This window comes from Vigna radiata, unplaced genomic scaffold, assembly GCF_000741045.1.
Source record: "Vigna radiata var. radiata cultivar VC1973A unplaced genomic scaffold, Vradiata_ver6 scaffold_147, whole genome shotgun sequence".
Classification (NCBI taxonomy): domain Eukaryota; kingdom Viridiplantae; phylum Streptophyta; class Magnoliopsida; order Fabales; family Fabaceae; genus Vigna; species Vigna radiata.
Window position 1 is genome coordinate 408,336 of NW_014541973.1, and position 8,327 is coordinate 416,662.

At 33.5% G+C, this 8,327-nt stretch overlaps 1 long non-coding RNA gene across 6 annotated transcripts; it reads right to left on the reverse strand.

Annotated features, from left to right (window-relative positions):
* Positions 1–610: 610 nt before the first annotated feature.
* LOC106778658 lies at positions 611–4,988 on the reverse strand. 6 transcript variants are annotated; one of them, XR_002666262.1, is made up of 9 exons: positions 4,824–4,988; positions 4,506–4,699; positions 4,239–4,422; positions 4,037–4,139; positions 3,244–3,299; positions 2,233–3,103; positions 2,002–2,152; positions 980–1,174; positions 611–855 (listed from the first exon to the last, which is right to left on the reverse strand). It is a non-coding gene; the product is annotated as an uncharacterized LOC106778658 (long non-coding RNA). The 6 variants fall into 6 exon arrangements; XR_002666263.1 differs by having other exon boundaries at positions 2,233–2,313; positions 3,068–3,299; XR_001377081.2 differs by having other exon boundaries at positions 2,233–3,299; positions 4,506–4,687.
* Positions 4,989–8,327: the final 3,339 nt, after the last annotated feature.

Consider the following 8,327-nt stretch of genomic DNA (forward strand, 5'->3'; position numbering starts at 1 on the left):
TTATTCTTTTGACAGGGGAGAACTGCCAGACCTAATTTTGCTCTCTGGAGAGGATCTCTTGGATGCTTAGGCTCCTTTTCATCTTTTCTAGGGTTTGCATTTCCATTTTTCTCTCATTTTTCATCTAGTTTCACCATGTCAATGGTGAACTAAACCCTATTGTTGTTGGGGGAAACAATGTAATCTTCTGATACTCTCTTTTATTGAAACTCTTGATTATTTATATGGTTACCATATGTTTGATTCACTACAAGAAAAATCATCATTACATACAGCCAAAATCCGTATATAACCCCTAAAATCCGTATATAAAATAGTGTTATATACGGATTATATACGGCTAAAAATCCGTATATAATTGGGGCGTAGGTAAGATTACATACAGATAATTTGTATATAAATTACATACGGATAATCCGTATATAATATTCGTATATAATTATATACGAAAAAATTCGTATATAATATCCGTATATAATATTACATACGAAAAATCCGTATGTAATTTATGATTTTACAAAAAAAAAAGTAGATGATTCAACATCTGCATTTAGTAGTTACAAGTTTTAATAGCTAATAAAAGTTAACATAACTAAACATAATTGTCAGATGACCAAAAACCATCTAATAGATGAAACATTTATAACTATTTATGAGTAAAAGATTTCCAAAGATAAATAAATAAAACCTGGAGTACCTAAAGTTCTCTAATAATAATACCTATATTTGCGTTCAATAACTAAAAATCTTATATATTTGATAAGAGGCAAAACCAGATTACAAAACTTAGTACTATGGGGAAGTCCATGTCCTCAAATCTCTCCTAACAAGCATGGTCATTCTCAGCATTTCCACCTACAAATAAATCACACCCAATAAGTGTACTTTCCTTGCTTTCTCCGTAGTCATAAACATTTTGCACCACNTGATAAAAGTTGNCAAATAAAAGAAANTATTACGAAGAGAAGAGAAGACTAACCTNGACATAAATGGCGCCTNATGAGCATTACCTTTAAGAAGATAAGATGTACCCCAACAAATGGCTTCTTTGGCATTCTTTCATCTCTCCCACCAAAGTCAATAACACTCCAAGAAAGCATAGTGGTGGAGAAGGCCATGGAAAACCAAACTTTACATTGTCCCCAACATCATAGTACACTCCAATCAAATCAACCTGCATTGCACATTCAACCCAAAATAAACAAGCGAGAGGAGTCTAATTTTAGAAATAACCAATAACATATTAATATATTTATAACTTCACAGGGATCAACTTTCCCATAACCTAATTCTCTATATGATAGAATTTAAAAATGTATACTTGATACTAACTAAACAAAACAATTAATTATATATTTAATTTCATTGATATAAAAATAAAAACAATTAATTATAGTAAAACATTGAGCGAATGTAATTATACATAGTTAACTTATATAACTTTTTTTAGTATAATTTTAAGAATTATCTTATTTATGTGTAATTTTATCTTTTTTTTTAATTAATATTTTTCTCTCCACATTAATTAAATAAAATATATAATTAAAAATGTATATTATCTTTAAATTTAAAACCTAAAGAATGAATTTTTTTTTTTTTGTCAAAATACTAGAAAAAGTGATAAGGATAAGAAAGAAGAAGACGACAAAATAATTAAAATGAAAATAACTTTATTGACTTTTCAGTATTACTTTACACCATTTCATTCATATAAGGACAATAAATTCAATATCCCAATAAATGACTATTGTAGACCTTTCTCTTTGGATAACCTTGTCAATGGCACACAAATTCATGAAACCTCATCATGTAGGATAAACAATAACTAATTGTAACTCTACTTGATTTTTATAGAACAACTTTTNGATAATTGTGTTTGATAATTTGCATAGATTTCATATATAAAACCTAATTAACTAAGATGAGAAACTAAGAATATAATGAAATAAAGTTAAAGTTTAAATTTGAATAAGGTATAATGCTTGAAATAGAAGTTCTCACGTCTTGCCAATAAATGGTCTTTATACTTGGTTCTCCTTTGACCACCTTTGTGAAGAGCTAATGCACTTCTGTGAGTTGCGTTTCTCCTCGATATTCCACTGATTTGTCGATAAAGAACAAGCACAAACTCTTCCTTAGTCAAAGCTCTCATCTGCAACTCAATCAAATTATGAATTAAACTCTGATTGAAAAATCAAATAAAATTGATAGCCTACCATGCTCAATATATACCTGCTTCAAATCCTCCTCATAATCTCTTAAACTAAAGTTTATATCAGCATATACTCGACGATAGCAGCCTTATCATATGCTCTATGCATAAAACAATATCAAGTTTGTGGACAAGCGTTACAAATAAGTAAACCATAAAAAGTGGTTGCAAACAATGTAGTTTTGGCTCAGTCAAAGTGCAGTCCTTACATTGCAGCAGCTTAAGCAATGTCAAATCCACCAAACAAACATCAAATTAGGCCTACTCAATAAACCAAATACACAAATACTTGGAACTACATTTATGCTCATATGAACATTTGTGGTTGCAAAGACCTCCAAAACCATGTCATCAACTATAATAACAAAAGTTTTAAGCAACTTTCTACAACCAATTGGAGCCGCAATGTCAAGGCTTTTTTGGGTCTCTACCACCACATAGTTACCACAATTATAATGGCAACAACAACATTGTTCACAACTTTCTACTATGTTATGGATCGTTATAACTTTTAAGTTCCTCTATAACTTTGTCCAAAGTACATTGAAATAAGTTCAACAAAAAAATCATGTCCTCATTCTGATATGCAATGGGCTTTATCAACATCAAAAAGACTAATTCCAACCTTTATTAAGTTGGACTAGAAACTACAAAAATAAGTTCAAGTGAATAGAATATCATAATTAAGTCCAACCTTTAAAAACCATCACCTGTTTTTCCATCTTTTCTTATTAGATAATCACTATTGACAGGTATAGAAAGACATTGAGAGCATAAAAACTTTAAACAAGAAGACTCATTTAAAAGAACCGATTAATGGACATGGTCTTGCATCAACAATATTAGGGGCCTCACAACTATTCCAGTCTTTTTAACAGCCAAGGGAGGCACCTGTTAAGAAATAAAATAACGTTCACCTTTGAACTCTCCAATTTAGGCAATTAGGTTCAAGAAGAGGTAGAAAAACACAGAATGAGACATTAAACTAAAGAAAAAAGTTCGCAAAAATGCCTGAAGGTGGTGGGCACAACCTCCCTTGTAAGCTTTTCAACATTCANCAAGTCAAGAACCTTTTTAGGCATACGTTCTGCAGAAAAAAATTGTTAACAATAAAACGCTTAAGGACCTAAACATTTCATTGATATCACCTACTCAAATAATCATAAGAAGCTTGATAAAATAAAATTCAAGGAAAGAGAAATTGATAAGAAATAGAGTAAATTGTACCAACAATTATTGAGGTTGTTCAAACACAATGTTCTAGCTTTTTTATGATCACAGTAACAGTCCTTATAATATTCACACAACACAATGAATAACAAGAATGGTAGTGTAATTCATTTCAAACTATTAACAGTGGAAACCACAAAAAAGGGTATCATGTGAATTCCAAAACGATAGGTGCTAGTGTAATTTTCTCTGGGAAATGAGATAAAGACGATTTGGAGTAAGAGATAAATTAAAGAGCATACTTTTAAAGCCTAATCTTCATTTTTCCTGATTGGTTAGTTTCCTTTCTTGCAAACTAAAATTCTCAATTTGAAAGATCAAACTTTTACTTCTCCCAAAAACAATTTAAATACCCTATTTGTATTATTAAATTAAACAGAGAAAATGTATATTAGTTTACGCATGAAAAGCAATAGTAGTATTTGCCCGTGCTTCAGCATTGAGAATAATAATTACAATTAGATAACCAAGGAAGACCACTACTCTGCAGAATTCCATTCCGTATCAGAACACTAAATAGTAGAAAACAAACTGGCATTTTAAATGCAAAAGTTATAACTATAAAACAGAAAAATGAAAAGGGAGAGGAAATACCTTCCATCCTCTCGGTCTTTCTGCACCATCCTTAATTGCATAAGCAGCTTTAAATCCACTAACGATAACCAACTTTGCAACCAGTTCAGAGTTCCTATCAAATCTGGCTTACATCACAAGTTCACTCAATCATATAATGAACATTGACTATAACAACAAATATAGAAAACTTAGAGATGAAATGGTTCTGTGTTACTCTTACTTGTCCAGAATAAACAATATGATATTCTCTGGTCCCTTAAACTTCAATGCAAGCTTCTTAAGGAACTCTGACTTATCATCACTCTTATAAGCAATCAACACTACCTTCTTCCTCAAACCCCCAACATCATCTAGGGATCCCGGTTGCCTAATCTCCACTAGAGCTCTGATATCAAGCAACTAAGCTAAAAAAAAGAACAAAGGAGAATAATCAAAACCTAAAAAAAAAATTCAAGAACAGTTGAACCAATTGAGTCCCGTGATTTACCCCGTGACAAGTTCGAGTCTCGCCAGATGCTCGTGTGGTTCATCTCTTCCATGCCGTTTCTCTTCGATTCATGGCGACTCTGCACCCAGGCCAACGCCGCCCTCTTCTGCACCTTCGTGGCAAACCATGTTCGCGCCTTCGTCTATCCTCTTCTCTAGTGTCTATATGCCTTAGTCAATGCCCTAAAGAAAAAACTTGAATTGAAATAGCACCAGAAAAACTGAGCACATTAGTGGATTTAAAAAGAGAAAAGGAAACACAAGAGGCAATTTGAAGGGCCATATGAAAAATGAAAAATGAAGAAAGAAGAGGAAGCACCTCGAATATGCAGTGGACATTGGTTCGAGTTTTCAACTCGTCTGGAGTTCGGTGAGCGTTTCAAACAAATCGACGATAGTTTTCTTTGCAAGGAAGAAGAAAGAAGCAAGGGTGTGAGATGAGAGACTGATTTTGGAAAGGTGTAGTTAGGTTTTTTTTTTTTCAAAAGTCAGAAGTTAGAAGAAGGTTACGAATTTTTTTAAAGTTATATAAATAATTTATTTTTTTAGTTATTAATTAATTAAAAATTTGTATCTAACATTTGTATGTAACTTATTTTTTATTTATGTACAGCTTTTATATACGGATAATCCGTATGTAAATTTATTTTTAATTACATACGGAAAAATCCGTATATAATAAATCCGGATATAATATCCGTATGTAACATGTTTATTACATACGGATTAAAATCCGTATATAATAATCCATATATAAAACGCAATTTTCTTGTAGTGATTGTTAATTGTTGGGTTCTCATCTGTGCTTAATGCCATTATCGTTTAACTCATTCGATAACTGTTGTTTGTCTTTATTGATACGGGGACGTACAGTAATGTCATGAACTGGTGAGTAATTCCTTGATTTTGCAATACCACCTAGGGATAGGGTAGGACGATCAATTGCGTTTAACTTCTGCTCTATAATGCTATATTAATTGCTAGGGGAGACTAGGGATAGCAAGCCAGTAGTTAATATTATGCTCTTTTCACTGAGGGATCAGGTTAAGGGTAGGCTAAGAAAGTTGCATGAGAATTAATTAATCAAACTAATAATTCAAGAGGAGTAGATAAGAGAGGTCGAATTAGATGAAATTGTAAACCCTCAACAACTCCATTCATCCATTGTTTTCCTTTGTCAATTGAATCATTCCCTTTTGCATGTTAATATTTTTGTTCTTAAATCAAATTAATTATTTTTATTTTCAAGTCTTATTATTTTAATTCACGTGAAAGAGAAAGCCTTTTGAGTCTCTTGGGAAGAACGATATTGGGTTTTACCAATTATATTACTTGAACGATTTGGTACGCTTGCCAATCCGTCAACAATTAACACGTTTACGAGGAAAGCTTCTTCAACGTTACTTGCTGACCTAGATTCAGCATGAAATTTGCTGGATTGAAATGGGCACGCCTCCTAGTGAAACTAATTTGAATTTAGGTGTGATTTAATTTCAAAAAAGAGGCCCCTCTTCACCTAGTCCAAAATGATGTTAGATGCCTCAACTAGAGGTGATATAAAAAGAAAGACTGAAGACGAGGCCTACGAATTGATTGAAAGCATGGCGGTCAACGAATAAGAGTCTTACACTGAAAGGGGCGCACCTCTACAAAAGAGGGGAGTTTTACATTTGCCTGCAGAAGATGCTGTGATTGCTCAAAATCATCTTCTAGTTCAGAAACTGGACAAGATTATTGCACAACTTCCTAAGGAGATCCGAAATGTCTCCCAGACGCAGCAATTATGTGGTTCTGTGGTGGTGACCATATCAATGGTCAATGTGTTGTTCCTCAAAATATTAATCAGGAAGTGAATTATATGGGGAACCAATTCCAATACAGACAAGGAAACTTCAACCAAGGCAACTCTAGCCAAGGTTGGAAAAATTACCCAAGTATTGGGCAACCTCAAAATAATTCATCTGGATCATCAGGAGGCTTTATAAACAATAGGCCACAACAGCTACCATCACCCCTATGGCAGTAGGTTACTCACTTGACGGAATCAGTCAAAGATTTTAATGATAGATTCGACAAATTTTTGAAGGTCTATGAATCTAATCAAGCAAGTAACCAAGCAAGTTTTAAATCTTTGAATATTCAACTTGCTCAACTGACACAGAGGGTCGAGGCCACAGAAAAGAATCAACTCAAGGTTAATACTGAAGTTAACCCAAAAGAGGAGTGTAATGTTGTTGTCACCAGGAGCAAGAAAAGAGCAGAACGGGAAGTTATGGAGATTGAAAGTAGTGATGAGGAAGAGGGGCAAAAAGAAATCATTAAGCTGGAGGATAGTGATGAAGAAAAAGAAAAAGAAAAAGAAGAGTACAAAGAACAAGAAGTGTGTGTACAACCGAGAAAGAAACATCATCCACCTAAAATGAAGGATCCGGGGTGGTTAACTATTCCATGCGTTATAAATGATGTTGATATAGGAAGGGCTATGATAGACTCCGGATCGAGTATTAATTTGATGCCTTTGAGTTATCTTAAGAAAATAAAAGGGCTAGTGTTAAAACCAGCTAATATTGCTCTGGCAATTGCAGATGGTTCTATTAAGGAGCCAATAGGTAAGGTGGAGGATGCAATTTTTCGTATTGATCAGTTGGAATTTATGGTTGACTTTGTGGTTGCGGATATGAAGAAGGATGGAAAAATTCCATTGATTCTGGGAAGACCCTTTATGAGGACGTCTAAAATGGTGATGCGCATTCATGAGAGGAAGATTATTTTAAGAGACCAAGATCAGATGTTAATATGTAGTGGCTATGAAGGGAACAAAATGGAAATAAGAAAGGGAGCCAAACATAAAAAGTTCATAAAAGAAGCATCTGAAGGAAATACAATAGGTACTTATATTAACAGTTGTAATGTGTTGTAGGTACCTGTAGATAAAGAAGTTCATAAAGGAAGAACAAACTATTCAGAGAATATATCATGTCCACGTGGCTTGCAAGCAAGATTCAAGGATAAATGGTGGATCGTGAACAATTCCACAGAAGATGGAGTAGAGGAGAGCAAAAGACCAATTTTTAAAGTGGATCTAAGACAAATGATGAGTTGGGTTGATGAATACCCAACTGGGATGAAAAGATTTGATAATATTTGATTCCATTTTTGTAAACACATTCGTAGTTTTAGGTCTTTTTGATTTTGAACATATTCTTTTTGGAATTGTAAACACTTTTGGGTAGCATCTACTGAGGGATGCTAAAACAATTTTTATAAATGTATCTACTAAAGGATACAAGGAGGCACACCTACTGAAGGGTGTTGGAAGGATAAGCACTTACTGACAAGTGCTAAACAGGTTTGGGTCAGGCTCGTGACGTTAAACAAGCGCTACTGGGAGGCAACCCAGTTTTATCTTTTTCTTTTGTACTTTTGAATTCTTAGAATAGGTTGAATTTTATTTTTTAATGTCTATGCTTGGCCTGTAAACTGTTTTTGATGATGGTTTGACTGAACTAAATGCATGATGAGTCTATTCGATGATGAGTGGATGTGAATGATATCTGAATATGTGTTGCATGTTGATCCAGGTGATAGGTGAATAGTTCACTAGCCACGTGAAAAGATGTGTGATGATTTATGATTGTGGTCTTGATACTAAACAAGGTGCATGAATGAATGTTTTGTGAGAAAGCATGATATGTGAGGTTTTGAGCTCCAGAGTATTTCTTGATGTATGTATTGTAACAGGAAAGCATGAATGATATTGCCTAAGTCTTTATGATTGATTGAATTGCATGTGCATGTCATATGATCAAGGCCATGTTTGGAA